An 18526-nucleotide genomic window follows, 5' to 3' on the forward strand; every position below is an offset into this window, starting at 1 on the left:
ACTGGCACAAAAACAGACACATCGATCAGTGGAACAGAATAGAGACCCAGAAATAGATCCTCAACTCTATGGTCAACTAATCTTCGACAAAGCAGGAAAGAATGTCCAATGGAAAAAAGACAGCCTCTTCAATAAATGGTGCTGGCAAAATTGGACAGCCACATGCAGAAAAATGAAATTGGACCACTTCCTTACACCACACACGAAAATAGACTCCAAATGGATGAAGGACCTCAATGTGAGAAAGGAACCCATCAAAATCCTTGAGGAGAACGCAGGCAGCAACCTCTTCGACCTCAGCTGCAGCAACATCTTCCTAGGAACATCAGCAAAGGCAAGGGAAGCAAGGGCAAAAATGAACTATTTTTGATATTTTGATTGATTTCATCAATATCAAAAGCTTTTGCACAGCAAAGGAAACAGTTAACAAAACCAAAAGACAACTGACAGAATGGGAGAAGATATTTGCAAACGACATATCAGATAAAGGGCTAGTGTCCAAAATCTATAAGGAACTTAGCAAACTCAACACCCAAAGAACAAACAATCCAATCAAGAAATGGGCAGAGGACATGAACAGACATTTCTGCAAAGAAGACATCCAGATGGCCAACAGACACATGAAAAAGTGCTCCACATCACTCGGAATCAGGGAAATACAAATCAAAACCACAATGAGATATTACCTCACACCAGTCAGAATGGCTAAAATTAACAAGTCAGGAAATGACAGATGCTGGCGAGGATGAGGAGAAAGGGGAAACCTCCTACACTGTTGGTGGGAATGCAAGCTGGTGCAACCACTCTGGAAAACAGCATGGAGGTTCCTCAAAAAGTTGAAAATAGAACTATCCTATGACCCAGCAATTGCACTCCTGGGTATTTACCCTAAAGATACAAACATAGTGAACCGAAGGGGCACGTGTACCCGAATGTTTATAGCAGCAATGTCTACAATAGCCAAACTATGGAAAGAACCTAGATGTCCATCAACAGATGAATGGATTAAGAAGAAGTGATATATATACACAATGGAATACTATTCAGCCATCAAAAGATATGAAATCTTGCCATTTGTGACAACGTGGATGGAACTAGAGCGTATCATGCTTAGTGAAATAAGTCAATCGGAGAAAGACAACTATCATATGGTCTCCCTGATATGAGGACATGGAGAAGCAACATGGGGGGTTAGGGGGATAGGAGAAGAATAAATGAAACAAGATGGGATTGGGAGGGAGACAAACCATAAGTGACTCTTAATCTCACAAAACAAACTGGGCGTTGCTGGGGGGAGGTGGGATTGGGAGAGGGGGAGGGGGTTATGGACATTGGGTAGGGTATGTGCTATCGTGAGTGCTGTGAAGTGTGTAAACCTGGAGATTCACAGACCTGTACCCCTGGGGATAAAACTACATTATATGTTTATAAAAAAAAAAAATTGGAAGGGGAGGCGAACCATAAGAGACTATGGACTCTGAAAAACAATCTGAGGGTTTTGAAGGGTCAGGGGTGGGAGTTTGGGGGAACAGGTGGTGGGTAATGGGGAGGGCACGGTTTGCATGGAGCACTGGGTGTTGTGCAAAAACAATGAATACTGTTACACTGAAAAAATAAATAAATTAAAAAAACAATAAAAAATCTCTAAAAAAAATTAAAACCACAAATTTCACACTAATCAGGCCAGCAAAAATTAAAAAGTCTGACAATAGCATGTTGGCAATGATGTGAAGCCACAGGGATGCTTATACTTTGCTCGTAGACATGTACATTGCTACAACTTTTGGAGAAACAATTTGACAATAACCAGTGAAGTTGAAGGCATCCAAATTTCCCAAATTGTTAATTCCACTTGACACCATTGAGCTATCCTAGAACGTGTATGTAGAAAAGAACTCACAATAACATTGGTCCTAGTAGCAACATCTAGAACGAATCAAAAATCTATCACCTGGAGGAGAGTAGATGATTCAATAATTATGTATTCACACATTAAAAAAAAACACAAGGAAATATAACACGAGTAAAATGAAAGAACTAGAGCTACATATATCAAACATAATTGAGAAAGAAAATTATAATAAACTAACAACTAAGTATATAAGAAATATATATTTCACATAAGAAATACACATTTATGTACATGAAAAATATATAAAACCATATTACACATTGCTTGGCGATTCATAAAAATTTTAGTTAAGATATGAATATAGGCAGAGTAAAAAACCCACCAAATTCAGGATAGTGTATTTCTAGGAAAGAAAAGAGTGGGGGAGATATCCAAAGGGGTATTTCATTCTTCTGACAATGTTTTGTGCCTTATAAAGGATGTGAGTGCATAGATCTTCAATGTGTAAATTTAATATCTATTTGTATACCTTAAATATAGCAAATTAGCTTTAAGAAAGAAGTCATGGTAGTTAATGTCACATATATGGTAAGGCTCTTATTCCCTTTACTTTAGAGCAAATGATTGCTTTCAGGAACATCTTCCACAATTTTCCCAAAACTATAGAATCCAAAGATACAATAAGAAAAGAGAACTGGGAGAACAAACAACAAATAAAAAACCCATTTCACACTGGGAAGATGCTAGGCCACAGGTAAGGGCCTCTGACCATCTTAAAAGAGGACATTTGTTTTGTCATGTGTGTTTAAACTTTTTTTTATATATTAAATTTTTTTAATTTAATTTCTTTTCAGTGTAACAGAATTCATTGTTTATGCACCACACCCAGTTCTCCATGCAATACGTGCCCTCCATAATACTCACCACCTTGCTCCCCCAACCTCCCAACCCCTGTCCCATCAAAACCCTCAGATTGTTTTTCAGAGTCCATAGTCTCTCATGGTTCATTTTCCCTTCCAATTTCCCTCAACTCCCTTCTCCTTTAAACCTTTTATTAAATACCTTCATTTCCCTTGGAAGGACCCTTCTTCCCCCAATCATAAGCCCCGTGTTTGCATAGACCTGTGTGGAGGATATGACCTAAGTCAAAGCTGGTCACCAGGCTACAGTTACTGATTCAAGGATATATGGTCTCATCAAAATCAATGACCTTCAGAAAACTTTGAGGGGAGTCATTGGAAAGGGCCTCTTGTTTTTTTCTCTTCCACTAGCTGAGACAGAGAGAGAATGCAAACTCCAAATCCGCCTAGGCCTCTTTGTGACTAAAAGTCTCTCCAGCTAGTCTGAGGATGAAGGCTGTGAGGAAGAAATCTAAGTGAATAAACAGAGTGGAGCCACTAGGTCCTGGATGATCTATCAGACCCTCTAGTCAAGCTGTTTGACACCAGCCCCTCCTCCGAGCTCTTCAGAACTGAAGGTTAATACACCCACCTTATGAATATGATTTGACTTTTCCCTTTCTTGCAACCAAAATGATCCTAACTGATAAGTCTTTCATTACTAATGAAATATGAAGATGAACCCTCCTTTTAGCAATATAAGCAATCACAATTCTGGCTGAAGGGAGAAGACTGTGCCGTCCATGCTTACCTATCTCCCACCTGCCAGGTCATCATTTCCCCTGAAAGCCTTTCCTAACCCCTTCAGCAGCTAATGAAGGAAACACAGCTGGCTCCACTCAGATCTAATACCTCATCCTTTTGTCACAGAATTGCCTAATCAAAACAACTAAAATTGCCTTCCCAGAAATTAAACCCTTCTTTTGACTAGAGACACTTACGCCAGCCAAAAACACTTGATGAAAACCCAGTGAGGGGGTCACTGTTATTCTCACTTTGAATATCTGAGAAAAATGAAGGAAAAGGAGATGAGTCCGTGAGGAGGTAATTTGTTTCTTCTGTCAGATGTTTCGCAACACAGGTGAAGGTCTAAATTTAAAGATTCTTTAAACAGCATGTACCCAGACTAATGAAAATCAAAGTTCAAGGGCTTATTTCAATTCTGATGAACAATCCACCCATTTGTAAGGATTTATTGACTAGCTGGGGAATATTTAAAATTTGCATTTCACTTGCCACTTTAAAATTTTTTTCCAAGAGCATTTAATCTTCTTTCCTCTTTTTCTGTTCTTTAAAAGGTCTTGACTTGCTATTCTTAAATGAAATTATCCTTGTCTGCTTCCTCTTCAGTGAAATGAAACCAACTTTAAATAACTCACCTAGACAGCTGAGTTTTAAAACTTTTTGAACAAATACTTTCTCTCAAAGTCCCTACATGTTGTGATGTTCTGTTCTATCCTATTCCATTCCATTCTATTTTAAAATGTCTTGGTCAAGACCCACTAAATTGGCTACTACTGAAATAACTTCTCTCTTCCAGAGTTGTTTGATATTTGTTTAGGAAAATCTTTGAATCAGAAAAATCTTTTTTTTTTTTTTGTTAACTTCTTTCATATAACTTCTAACCTAAGAATATTTCCAGCCAGTATACGAAGGTAACGGGACCTGGGAGTTGTGCGAGTTCAATCAGTTTCCCCGCACCTGGCTGTAAAGGGATTTTTCATCTTTTCCTTTTGCACTTAGATACATTTACTATCCTTCTGCTCTGCACGAAGAAGACTGGTTCTACATTTCTCTGACTCTTTTCTCAACTACCAGTTAGTTTTATCTAGAAGGCTGCATTACCAAGGCAGGCAGAAAGTCACATTAGTTTCTTTCTTCTTGGCATTGGCTGCATCTCCTATGTGATCCCCATTCTTGTTAGAAGCCTATGTTTTGATTCTGGTTTCTACCTGCTAGACTTGGCTCCTGGTCCCTGCAAATATCTCCTCACATTGTTCTCCTGCGTTAGGAATAGAAGCAGCTTTTTGTTGTTGTTAATCCCTGGATTGCTTCCCCATCCCTTGTTTGGCTTTATGAGCTTTCCAAAAGCTTTGTCAACTCTCTCAAACTAAATTTCTTCCCTAGCACTATTGGATATTCACTTTTTTTTTAAGTGAAAGAAATTCACTATACCAGGATTGAGTTACAATGCTATTAATTTGTTCCTCACCTTGAATTGTAGTCTGGGAATGAGTAGATTTGAGGATCCAAAATTCTGGAGAAAGGAGTATCAGAAAAGTGAGACCAACATTCTGCATAAAATTGTCTCTTGAGGCATTTGTCAATTCCCAATGGACTGAGAAACTAAGCAGATATTAAGATATTAAAAAGCTACGAGATTTATGTAATCTCAGGGTGCTTGAAAGAGAGAGAGAGAAAAAAGAATTTTGAGTTCTGCCATCAACGAGGAATCTTGGAGGCAACACAGAGATATAGTCGAGGAATAAGAGCAAACCAACTCTCACAAAGAAGCAAGCCAAACCTCACAAAGCCTGAAACAAAACCTCAAGCCATCTTAATTCCTAATTAAATCCAGGTAATCTTCCCAAGGTAGCCTGTCAGAAGAAAATTAAATTCTATCTGGAGGTATATAAATCACCCAAACCTCTACATTTTAAACAAATATAAAATAAAACTAACTAAATGTGACAGAAAAGTGGCCATGTGGCTGAAAATCAAGAGGAAAAAAAAGGGGGGGGGAGACAAGGAACAGAGCTATAATGTAATAAAACTCCAGATATACAATGTAACTCCAGAACTTAGTGTTATCAGCCAGATACTTTAAAGAAACCATAGTTCACTTTTTCAAGAAAATAGATAAAAAATTTCAATGGAGAAGTTGAATCTTCCTATAAAAAGAGTAAAATAGAAATTTTAGAACCAAAATAATTCCCATAGTTGGGTTCAACAGAAGTTTGGTTGCAACAGAACTGAGTGATAGTGAACTAAAATATGTAGTAGAAAATATGCGGATGGAATTGTGTAAGGAAAAATATTGGGGCATGCCAAAAAGTCTAAATGTGTGTAATCGATGTCTCAGGAGGGAAGGGGAGAGGGAGAGAAACAGAGAGAAAAGGCAGAAGAAAAGTTGGAGGATTTATAGCCTAAGAATTTTTCAAAATCTAATGAAAGACCTCAAGACCAAGTTCAAGATGTTTTGCAAACATAAGCGAAAGGAGTAAAAAGAAACCTATACTTGAACACATTGCAGTAAAAATGTTATAACCAAGGTCAAAATGAAAATCTTGAAAGCAACCAGATGAGGGGGAAAGGCTTTTTAGCCTAAATGGAGCAAACGTAAGACAGATACACACAAAAGGTAAAGCAAGAACACATTCTGAAAGAAACATTTGTTAACCTGGAGTTCTATATTTTAAAAATGATGGTAAAACACATTTCTGATAAATAAAAAGAATCTATTGCCAGTGGTCCCACAATAAAATAATGTGTTATAATTAAAGGATTTATTCAGAGCACCTGGGTGGCTCAGTTGGTTGGGCATCAGACTCTTAATTTTGATTCAGGTCAAGATATCGGATCATGAGATCAAGCCTCTTGTGAGGTTCTCCCTTGGGCATGGAGCCTGCACAAGATTCTCCCTCTCTTCCTCTCCCTTTACCCACCGCCTGCTTCCAAGATCTCTCTCTCTCTCTCTCAAAAAATAAGAACAAATAAAAGGTTTATTCAACTGGAGATTATAAAGACAAATTTGTCCGCACTTAATGAGATTAATAATATAAGCTTAAATATGTACATAAAGCAAAATGAAATGTGTAAAAGGATATCAACAAATCCAAAATCATAGTTGGAGATTTTAGCATCTCTCTCACAGTAACTAATAAGAAGATAGTAAAGCAGTGGAGCTATAGAAGACTTTCATACCACCATAAGCGAATGCCATCATATGGGTGTGTGTGTGTGTGTGTGTGTGTGTGTGTGTGTGTGTGTGTGTGTGTATGTGTGTATGTATGTATTTCACTACACCAAAAACCTCCATAACATGTTATTAATATATTATATTTTAAAGTACAAATGGAATTTTTACCAAAACAGACTTTCTGATGGTCTTAAAGCCCTACCTACAAATTTCATATTTGAAATCATACAGGGTGTATTCTCTGACCAAAGTGGAATCCATCTAAAAATAAATCTCCAGGGTGCCTGGGTGGCTCAGTCAGTTAAACTTCTGCCTTCAGCTTAGGTCATGATCCCAGAGTCCTGGGATCGAGTCCCACCTTGGGGTCTTTGTTCAGTAAGGAGCCTATTTCTCCCTCTCCCTCTGCTGCCGCCCATGCTTTTACTCTCTTTCTCTCTCTCTCTCTCTCTCTCTCTCTCTCAAATAAATAAATAAAATCTTAAAGAATAAATAAATCTCTGAATACTTGAGTATACTGCAAAACATATCTAAATAAACCATGACCCCCAAAATAAATCCCAATGGAAATTAGAAAATTTATTTATTCAAGTAATGATGAAAATATATCACAAGGAAACAGTCAATAAAACAAAAAGGCAACCCACACAATGGGAGAAAATATTTGCAAATGACAGTACAGACAAAAGGCTGATATCCAGGATCTATAAAGAACTTCTCAAACTCAACACACACAAAACAGATAATCATGTCAAAAAATGGGAAGAAGGCATGAATGGACACTTCTCCAATGAAGACATACAAATGGCTATCAGACACATGAAAAAATGTTCATCATCAGTAGCCATCAGGGAGATTCAAATTAAAACCACATTGAGGTATCATCTTACACCAGTTAGAATGGCCAAAATTAACAAGACAGGAAACAATGTGTGTTGGAGAGGATGTGGAGAAAGAGGAACCCTCTTACACTGTTGGTGGGAATGCAAGTTGGTGCAGCCACTTTGGAGAACAGTGTGGAGATTCCTTAAGGAATTAAAAATAGAGCTTCCCTATGACCCTGCAATTACACTACTGGGTATTTACGCCAATGATACAGATGTAGTGAAAAAGGGCCATCTGTACCCCAGTGTTCATAGCAGCAATGGCCAGAGTTGCCAAACTGTGGAAAGAACCAAGATGCCCTTCAACGGACGAATGGATAAGGAAGATGTGGTCCACATACACTATGGAGTGTTATGCCTCCATCAGAAAGGGTGAATACCCAACTTTTGTATCAACATGGATGGGATTGAAGAGATTATGCTGAGTGAAATAAGTGAAATAGAGAGAGTCAATTATCATATAGTTTCACTTATTTGTGGAGCATAAGAAATAACACGGAGGTAATGGGGATTTGGAGAGGAGAAGGGAGTTGAGGGAAATTAGAGGGGGAGATGAACCATGAGAGACTATGGACTCTGAAAAACAGTCTGAGGGTTTTGAAGGGGCAGGGGGTCAAAAGTTGGGCCAGCCTGGTAGTGGGTGTTATGGAGGGCACATATTGCATGGAGCACTGTGTGGTGCATAAACAATGAATTCTAGTACACTGAAAAGTAATTAAAAAAATTAAAAATAAAAAAAACAAAAAACTTGTAGAGTATAGTTAAAGCTATGATTAGAGGAAAACTTACAACTTGAATGTATATGTTATAAAATAAGACTGAAAATAGATTTTCTAAGCATGTATCCCAAGAAGTCAGGAAAAAAGATACTAAATATGAGTATTTTATTTGTAATACCTGAATAAAAATTAATAAAGTCAAATATTATTACCTCAAAAACATCATTTAGACATGTATTTTTCTAGCAAGACCACAAACATAAGAGTAGAGATGTTTACCAACATCAGGAATGAAAAACAGTGTATTACTGTAGATTCCACAGCTATTAAAATGATAATAAGAAACCCACTGTAAAGTTTTTCCAAGGTTGTCTGCTAACTTCACGTGTATTCATCATTGTATTGAAGTTCCTAGCCAGTGCAATAAGGTAAAGGAAAAACCAAAATATATTTGAGTAGAAAAAGAAGTGCATTTGACATTTCTGTACATATGGAAAATTCAAAATAATCTATAGATAAATTATTAAAATGTATAAATTTATCATCCAGTTGTTGGACATAAAGGGCATATAGAAACAGTCGATTTCTATACACTAATAAAAATTATTTCAAAGCAAAAATGTAAAAAGTCATTTAGTGTGAAAAATATCAACCACATAGAAATAGGTGTTTCTATTCCTATGAATGTTACAAACTATATCCAAAATCACTATACCAAAAAAAAAACTGCTGAGAGAAATTTTTTTTATGTATTAGAATGAATTTATTTATTTTTTATTATGTTCAGTTAGCCAGAATATAGAAATTAAATAAAACAAATGAGAGAAGAGTATACCATGGAATATTCCTATGGTTATGGAATAAAAGAATGTAATTTCTACCAAATATATCACCACTAAGCAATCCATTTAAAATCATCAAAATCATCTATCAAAATCAGCAATTGTTTTAGTGGAAACTGACAAGTTGATTCTATCACTCATATAGGAACATAAAAGAATGAAAAGAACAAAAGTTTTTCAAAAGAAATGTAAAGCTGAGCCCTTTGTATTCCCAGAAACCAAGTAGAATTCCAAAGCTACAATAATTAAAAACTGTAATATTGCACAAGGATAGAGAAATGTACCAAGGGGACAGAATGGAGAATTCAGATATATGACTGTATTCCCTAAATGATGATGAAACAAATCAAGATGTAACTGAAGAAAATTTAACCTCTATTAAACCCATATAAAAATAATTATGGATGGCTTATAATTAAATATGAAAGGTAAAACAAGAAATCCTTTGGAAGATAACCTAGAGATGTCTTCAGGGCGATTAACAAAGCCAGGATTTCTTAAACGGTATTTAGAAAGCACTAACCAAGAAGAGAAAGATTGGAGTAGATTCATTTAATTAGGAATTCTAGTTTACAAAATACGCTTTAAGAAGAGAATGAAAAAAGCAGGATACCAAAATACATTTGTTTTTTAATATATCTTCCACATGTTTCAGATAGCTGGATAGATAGATAGATAGATGATAGATAGATAGATATCTTTTAAAAGGGATAGATAGAGGGCACCTGGGTGGCTCAGTGGTTTAGGCCTCCACCTTTGGCTCAAGTCATGATCCCAGGGTCCTGGGATTGAGTCCTGCATCGGGCTTTCTGCTCAGCAGGGAGCCTGCTTCTCTCTCTCTCTCTCTCTCTCTCTCTGCCTACTTGTGATCTCTCTCTGTCAAATAAATAAATAAGATATTTTAAAAAGGGATAGATAGATAAATGATAGAGTTTATATAAATGCATATATATGTGCAGATAGATCTCTTTAAAAGGGGGTTGAATTCTATAAGCTTAAAAACAGCATGTTGGAAAAGAAGGCTTCCAAACACCAATAAGTATAGGAAAAAGTGATCAATATCATTAGTCATCAGGGAAATATAATTTTAGGCACCAACCTAAATGGGTAAATTTGTATATTGGATTTGATACCTGTGAATCAATAATAGGAAAATGAACTCACAGTACAAGTTAGTAAAATATTATGTAACTGGTATGTGAATGCATTCCTGGTGGGTATAGATACCTGTAATATACTTTAGGAAAATCTTCGATAAAATCTACTAAGGCTAAAGTTTTGTATACCCTTTGACCTAGCTATTCCACATCTAGCTTTGTAGCCAACAAAAATGTGTAGTACCAGTATACATGTAGATGATGAATAAGACATGAATGAATGTTCCTAGCAACATTAATCACAATAGCTTAAATGATAAAATACAAATATCCATTAATGGTGGAATAAAGAATGTATAGTATATATTTAAAAGATTTTATATATCCATATTTATATATACAAATTCCAGCTACATAATGTATCTGATAGACATTAAGTAAAAGAGGCCAGACACAATAGTAAATGCCATACACTTCTTATTCATACAATGTACAAAAATAATCCATGGTGATCAAAGTCAAAATAGTCATTATTTTTGGAAGTATAATGACATGAGTGGCCATGGGGGGGATTTTGGAGGTGCTGGTAATATTCTATATATTTTTCTGTAAAGGACCAGATAGTAAATATTTTGGGCTTTGTGGGTTATATGATTTCTGTTGCAACAACTCAATTCTGCCCTTTAGAGTAATAGTAGCTATAGGCCATACATGTATAACAAGTATGAATATTTATGAACATCAGAATTTGAATTGCATATAATCTTCATGTAAATTTTGTGAAATATAATTCTCTTCCTGATGTTCCCAACCACTTAAAAATGTTCCCAACCATTAAAAAATTTCTTAAACTGCAAGCTGTATGATAGGTAGCAGACCAGATCTGATCCCAGGTTGTAGTCTGTTTTTAAAATCTAGTTTGTACATAAGTGGATATGTTCACTCTGTACTAATTCATTACGCTGAAAACTTAAGATTTTATCTTAAAGCTGTATATTATATTTCAATAAAACTCTTCATTAAAAAGTGCTGAGAAAATCTAGGTGACCTTGGGTTTGCTGATTAGTTTTTAGGTACAACTCCAAAAGTACCATCCTTGAAAGAAAAATATTAATAGGTTGGACTTTATTAAAATTCAGATTTTCTTCTCTGTGAAAATCTTTCTTAAGAAAATGAAAAGACAAACTAGACTGGAAGAAAATATTTGCAAAACAGATCTGATAAAGAATGTGTGTCCAAAGTATATGAATAACTCTTAACCTCAATAATATGAAAACAAACAACTCACTTTCAAAATGGATAAAAGATCTGAACAGATACTAATCAAAGAAGATATGCAGGTGGTAATTTAGCACATAAAAATATGCTCAATGTTATGTTATTAGGGGATTGAAAATTAAAAGAACAATGAGGCACCATTTACACTATTAAGATGGCTAACGTTGAAAAACCCTGGCAAAACCAAATGCAATAGAGGATAGGGAGCAACAGGAGCCCTTACTCATTGATGATGGGAGTGCAAAATGCTGTAACCATTTTGGAAGACAGCTGGGCAATTTCTTATAAAGATAAGTATATTATTACTATATAATCCAGCAATCATGTTCCTAGATATTTCTCAAATGTGCTAAAACCTTATGTGCACACACACAAAAGATCTGCACACAAATATTTTTTTAAAGATTTTACTTATTTATTTGACAGACAGAGATTCCAAGTAGGCAGAGAGGTAGCCAGAGAGAGAGGAGGAAGCAGACTCCCTGCTGAGCAGGGAGCCCGATGCAGGGCTCAATCCCAGGACCCTGGAATCATGACCTGAGCCAAAGGCAGAGGCGTTAACCCACTGAGCCACCCAGGCACCCCAGCACACAAATATTTTTAACATCTTGATTCATAATCATCCCAAACTGGAAGCAACCAAGATGTTCTTCAATAGGTGAATGGATAAACAGACTGTGGCACATTCATGCAATGGAATAGTATTCAGAAATAAAAAATGAGCTATCAAGCCATGCAATTCCATGAATGAGTCTTAAATTCCTGTGACTGAGGAAAAGAAGGAAATTTGAAAAGGCTACATAACATACAATACCATTTGTATGACATTCTAGCAAAGGCAAAACTCTAGAGATGGCTAACAAAACACTGGTTGGTAATATTTGGGGGGTGAAGTACAGGGGAACTTATAAGATGGTGTAACTATTCTGTATGACGCTATAATACTATCCTAGTCTACAGGATATGTGACATTTGTTAAAATTCACAGAAATTTGCAGCAAAAAGAATGAGTCTTAATGTATGCACACTTAAAAAATTATTTAGGAGGTCAAGGGATCCCAGAGGAGCATTCAGATTGTGACAAAATAATCTGTACTATAAATGCGTGTAAAAAATTCATTGTAACAAACAAGGTGGGGAAATTCCTGACATAAGTAATTTTGGAAATGAGTGGAATCTGTTAAGACCAAAGGTAAAGGGAATGCTATATAAGCCTTGCACCCTAGTTGGTCAAAATATATTCCCACAGGGAAATAGCTAACACGAAAGTGTCCCACATGTATACTGGAATGCAATAATTAAGTAAATGCTTGGCAGAGGGTGGAAACCAGGTTTCTGACTGTTGGAGTGGGAAGTTACAGATAAGTAAGGGGAGAAGTCAGTGTAGGTCCTCAACCATGCTCCTTTGTTTCATGCTTCTGGGTGAATCATTATAGTGGGTCATGGGAGTACTCCTGGAAGTCATTTCAACACAGGGAGGTGAGCAGTAGAATTTTACAAAGAAGGGACTGTGAACAATGTAAATATTTCTGAATGAACTCAAATTAAATGTATCCCTAATTCAATGTCTTTTGAGGGGGAATCTCAAAGAGATATAAGACATCTTCAGTATCACCTGATCTGAAAATGAACGTCACTGGGATCACCAACAGAACACTTGGTCTTATGAATTTTACAAGAACTTTTTTTTCATGCAAACCTTGCCAGAACATTTCCTAAATCCTTGGAAAGTCTTGTAAAAGTGTAGCTAAACTTTAGTTTCATAGTAAATTTATCTCTGTTGCTACTTTTTCTAATTGTGTGGCATGCCTTTTGACGCCTATAATGCTATCTTTGGACGAATGGATTCTTAATTATTAATTGCCCAAATTATCAATAATTTTCTCATTAGTTAATGCTTTTTGTGTCCTGTTTAAAAAATATTGGCCTCTCCAGAATCATGAAAATATTTTCTTATGTTCTTATGGAAGGTTTATTTCCTTTAAATATTATAGATTTGTTCGTTTTATATTTTGGTTTACAGTCTGTGTGAAATTAATTATTGTAAAGTGCATGAAATGGGGTTAAGATTCACTTTTATTTTTATTTATTTTTTAAAGATATTTATTTATTTACTTATTTAGCATGTGTGTGCGTGGGGGAAGGGGCAGAGGGAGAGGGAGAGAGAATCTCATGCAGACTCCATATAGAACACACAGAGGTCACATAGTGTTTGATCTTACAACCCTGAGATCATGACCTGAGTTAAAATCAAGAATCGGTGGCTTATCCGACTCAGCCACCCAGGCACTATAAGACTCATTTTTGATACATATATTGAAAATCGTAGGTGTCATTCATTGAAATGCATATGTTAAAATGTGAACACAAAGCTTCTTTATATATATTCATAAATGTATGTATTAGAATACACTGAAAGCACTTATTTCATGCATTTATAGCTATAAATTGTCCTATTAATTGCAGGTTTTTAAAGCCATAAATGTTAATATACCTACTTTTATTGTCACTGAGTTTAAAATTTTTTTAAAAATTTCTCCTCCAATTCCTTCTTTTGCCCTTGGGTTATCTAGAAGAGTATTACTATATATGTGAAGTCACAGTCCTCCATATTTCATTCTATTGAAAGTCCTTATTTTTTGTCTGATTTTAATCCTGTTTTTCTCTGTTTTCAGTAGATCTGCTACCATGTGTTTCAGTATGATTTTGTTTATGTTTAGTCCGGTTATATTTATCATGCTTTTTAAATCTATTGCTTGATGTCCTTCATATTTTTGAAAAATCTCAGCAATTAACCCTTTGTATATGGCTACTGACTCATTTTCTCTTATCTCTTTCTTGGATGACAATTACACCTATGTTAAACCTTTCCACTATTACTATATGCTTCTTATCCTCTTTGTTTTCCATGCTTTTGAATATTTATACATCATTATATTTTCTTTTGACCTATCTTCCTTTCCCCTAATTCTGTCTTCACTGTATCTGATAGTAATCTTATTTGTTGCATTCATAACTTTAAATTCATGTATTTTGCTTCTAGTTTTTATTTCTTGTTTTTTTTTTTTGCATTATCAGTTAATCTGTCAATATTCTCCATCTTGTGTTTTCATTTCTAGACCACATTAATGATAATTAGTGTAAAACATTTATCTAATACATATTAGAATATCCTGAGTGTCTATTTATTACCTGGTTTGGGTAATTTTTTTGTTCTGGATGTCAATTTATTTTCCATATAGATTCAGTCATTATATATAAAAACTTGGAAAAATAATGTGAGGATCTGGACGATATGTTCTTTTTCCCTATGCGCCTCTCTATTCTTTAGATTGTTAAACTAACCAAACATAATTGTCTTGGTAATTGTCACATTCCACCAAGCAGATTCTTCCATATTTTGTCAAGAATTTTTGGTTGTTTTGGATGAGAAGATTAATGAAAATTCAACTAATTCCTCATTTCTTGTAGTAGAAGTAAGTTGATCTATTTTTCAAAATTGGATCTAGTTCTGGATCCTGTATTCTTTACTGATTTAGGTTTTGTTATTTATAAAGAATAATATTATTTTAATTAATATTGGTCATTATACACTTAGGTATAGGTGGGGAAAAAGGCCACCAATTTTCTTATCTCTGTAGTAATAATTTTTTTAAATTTATTCATTTATTTGTCAGAGAGAGAGGGGACAAATAGGGAGAGCAAGCAGAGTAGGCAGAGGGAGAAGCAGACTCCCTGCTGAGCAAGGAGCCCAATTGGGACTTGATCCAAGGATCCTGGGATCATGATCTGAGCTGAAGACAGATGCTTAACCAACTGAGCCACCCAGATGTTCAACATAGTCATGATATTTTTTAGTTGACTTTGAAATTTCCCCACCCAGAAATGAAACATATTTTTGCATCCTTGAATCCAGGCTTGGCCTTATGAATTTCTTTGGATAATGGAACTTTAAAAATGTGATATAAACAAGGATATGAAAAGTACTTGTACACTGAAATGTCCTGCCTTTGTAATCATCACCCTTCACCATATGTTTGAGCCAGGGTTATTTTGCTCAATGATGTGAGATATGGCAGTTATCACCCTAAGTAACGTTGAGTCAACCATCAGATATTTGTCCATGCAGTCCCAACTACCTAAGAAGAGAATCATGAAAAAAAATTTATTTGTTGCTTTAGACTCTTGAGTTTCATTGTGGTTTATTATATGGTTTACTATGTGGTTATTATTATGTAACAAAAGCTAAGTTTTACAATAATTAGTACCTAAAAGTAGTGGCTACCATAATGCAAACATAAAATATTTAGTATTGCTTTTGGGGCTGGGTGATAGGTGAAAGCTCAACAAGTGACCTGAGACCAGGTGGAGAAGGCTGGCAAAGTTGTGAACAAACCGTTAGTGGAGAACAGGAAATTTAATGACAGGAGGCTCTCACAAGTTGAAGTAAGGTAGTATGTGTCATGTAACAACATAAAAATAGGCAAAACTATTATTTTTGGTAATTAGAGGATAGAAAGTATACTTAATGAAATTTAGGTAGGTCCTCTTGGCAAGGGAGAATTTAAAAAGTGTCAATTAGCTTATTTTAGCTGCATAGGTAAATATATAGGAAGAGAGATAAGCTAAGATGAAAAGTAATCTACAAGAATTTAGAAGAAATAGGGAGCTCTTGCTGGGTTTTAAAATAAAACTGTTTGATTTCTAGTCTATTCAGGCAGCAAAATAAGGTGAGGAAGGATCTCACTGTAAAGATCAAATAAATGATGTTAAGACCCTTTGTAAAGATTGTGGATAGGTAAAATGGTGTCTAGTGACCCTCTTGGCTGCATCAAAGAGCTTCCAAGATTTGCTAGTGTTCTTATATAGTACTCTGACAAGCCAAAAAAGAGAGAAGCCTATCTCAAAAAGAATTCTGGGTGTGGTTTCACTGAATGTAGTCAGATACATAGGAAACCCACAAAGTTGTCAAAATCATTATACAGCCTTAAGCACTGACAGTTTGAATTAAAAGGGACTGTGATCATTCATATTGCAAAAAGGATTCTGGGCCCTCAACTTTCTATAGGTAACAAGAAGGCCCAAAACCTATTCAGCTGCATGGATAGGCTATTATACTTAGAAAAGGAAGATTTTTTCATATCAGAATCGAGATATATATAAAATATATATTTTATATGTATTTTGTTTTTTAATTTTTATTTTTTTATTTATTTATATTATATATATATATTTTATAGATTTGAGTAGAGCAATATATGTCTAGGGTAAAATAAAGTATAATGGAATAGGGAACTACTGTCCCATTTCAGTTACTACTTCTCTTTTGGGGATCCACTAACCCCTCTGTTCTCATAATATCCCTTTCATCTCTCTTTAATTCCTAACCACACTTTGGCCTATGAGGAATCTAGTAGGACACTTCTGTCCCCCATCATGCTTCCTCTGTATATGATGCTTATGCCCAGACACTGCTATACCACCTAAGACTAATGCTATTGCAATCAAAGCCAAGAATTTGGCCCTAACTCATTCCCACTGGGTCATCTCATCCCATTCTCTTCTTGACACAATGAACACACAACACACAGTCTATCTGCATTAATGAAGAGGGGAGGAAAAAGTGAATTACTTGGAGGAAAGAAAAATGATTAACATCTCATTAATAATCAAACTTGGCTTGACAATATTTTCAAGTCTTGTTTTATATCTTTATATATAATTAATATAGAGATTTCATTAATTTTTTATACTTTCAAATAGAGTTCCTGTTATTTAGTTGATAGTAGAGTGTCCTTAATGTGATTGTGACTCAAGAACTTCTTAGATGAAGATGCCTTGTGAAAACATTTGCCAGCAAGAGAATAGGATTTGGAGAGTCATATTTAAATATGAGCCAGGCCAGATATTTTGTTAATCATCTGTGAAAATCAAGAGTATTTCACTTGTTTGTTTGCTTTGGAAGATTTTATACATGTTTCAGTGGGATTTAAGGGGAAGATATTCCAAGACATGTTTTAAATCCATGATTTCTGATAGCTTTCCTAAATGGTATTGTCTCACTTTTCCACAATTAAGAAGACTCAGCAGTACTAAACTTTCTCACTAAGAAACATTTTTCAAATGCCTTGAATGTAAAATATAAATCTTTACTCTTGCCTACCTCTGTTTATTTTTATAGAATTATTCTTTTATAGTGAGCTAATTAGAAATGTAATTTGAGTTTGTTGCCATCCATGTATGCCCTAGGCCATATTCTCACTGATTGCATTGAGTACTTAATTTTATTGGAACAGTAGGACACATTTCTATTTTCTATTTCAGACTCCTAGTCCATTTACTTTGGTCCTTAGAGTTAAGATGATATGGTGATTACAGTACTCAGATGGACATTAAATGTGCAGAAATGTTTGTTCCCCATCTCTTACTTTTTTGTCTTTTCCAGTGCCAGATAGTGGTCTGTATTCAGATGTGAGAGAGGCTCGTGGGATCTATCTGTTCTAGCCTGAACATATAATGAATCAAAAAGCTGGGCTTCTTCCTTTTTCATTCAGAAGCCTCCTTTTGGTGACATTCTACTTAGCTAAATAAGCTTCTGCTAATCTCTTCTTGTTAAGACTCTGCAAAGTCGAGAGATGTTTGAGTCTTCAAAACCACCTTTCCCAACCTCCAAAGACTATGGCACGAAGCCTTCTGAAGTAAGAAAGCCAAATAATCTTCCCAATAAAGGATAAAGGATCTAATATAAAAAGTGGATGGTAATGTTCCTAACTAGCTCGTCTAATCTACTATTCAGTGTAATTTTACCATGGCTATACATGCTTCATATCTCTAATGATAGCTCAGATATGAAAATTTAATTCCAGGCATACAAGATGAGAGCTTCAAATGAGAATTCTACTGAAGTATAGTTTTCCTTGGAGAATAGGACAATGGAAATAGAGTTAATCCAGGTAAACAGATGTTCCAGGAAATCTGCTTTTACTGTGGCCCATCGAGAATTATTCTAGTTACTACAAATTATCCTAAAATTTAGTGA

This window comes from Meles meles, chromosome 13 (genome assembly GCF_922984935.1).
Source record: "Meles meles chromosome 13, mMelMel3.1 paternal haplotype, whole genome shotgun sequence".
Taxonomy (NCBI): domain Eukaryota; kingdom Metazoa; phylum Chordata; class Mammalia; order Carnivora; family Mustelidae; genus Meles; species Meles meles.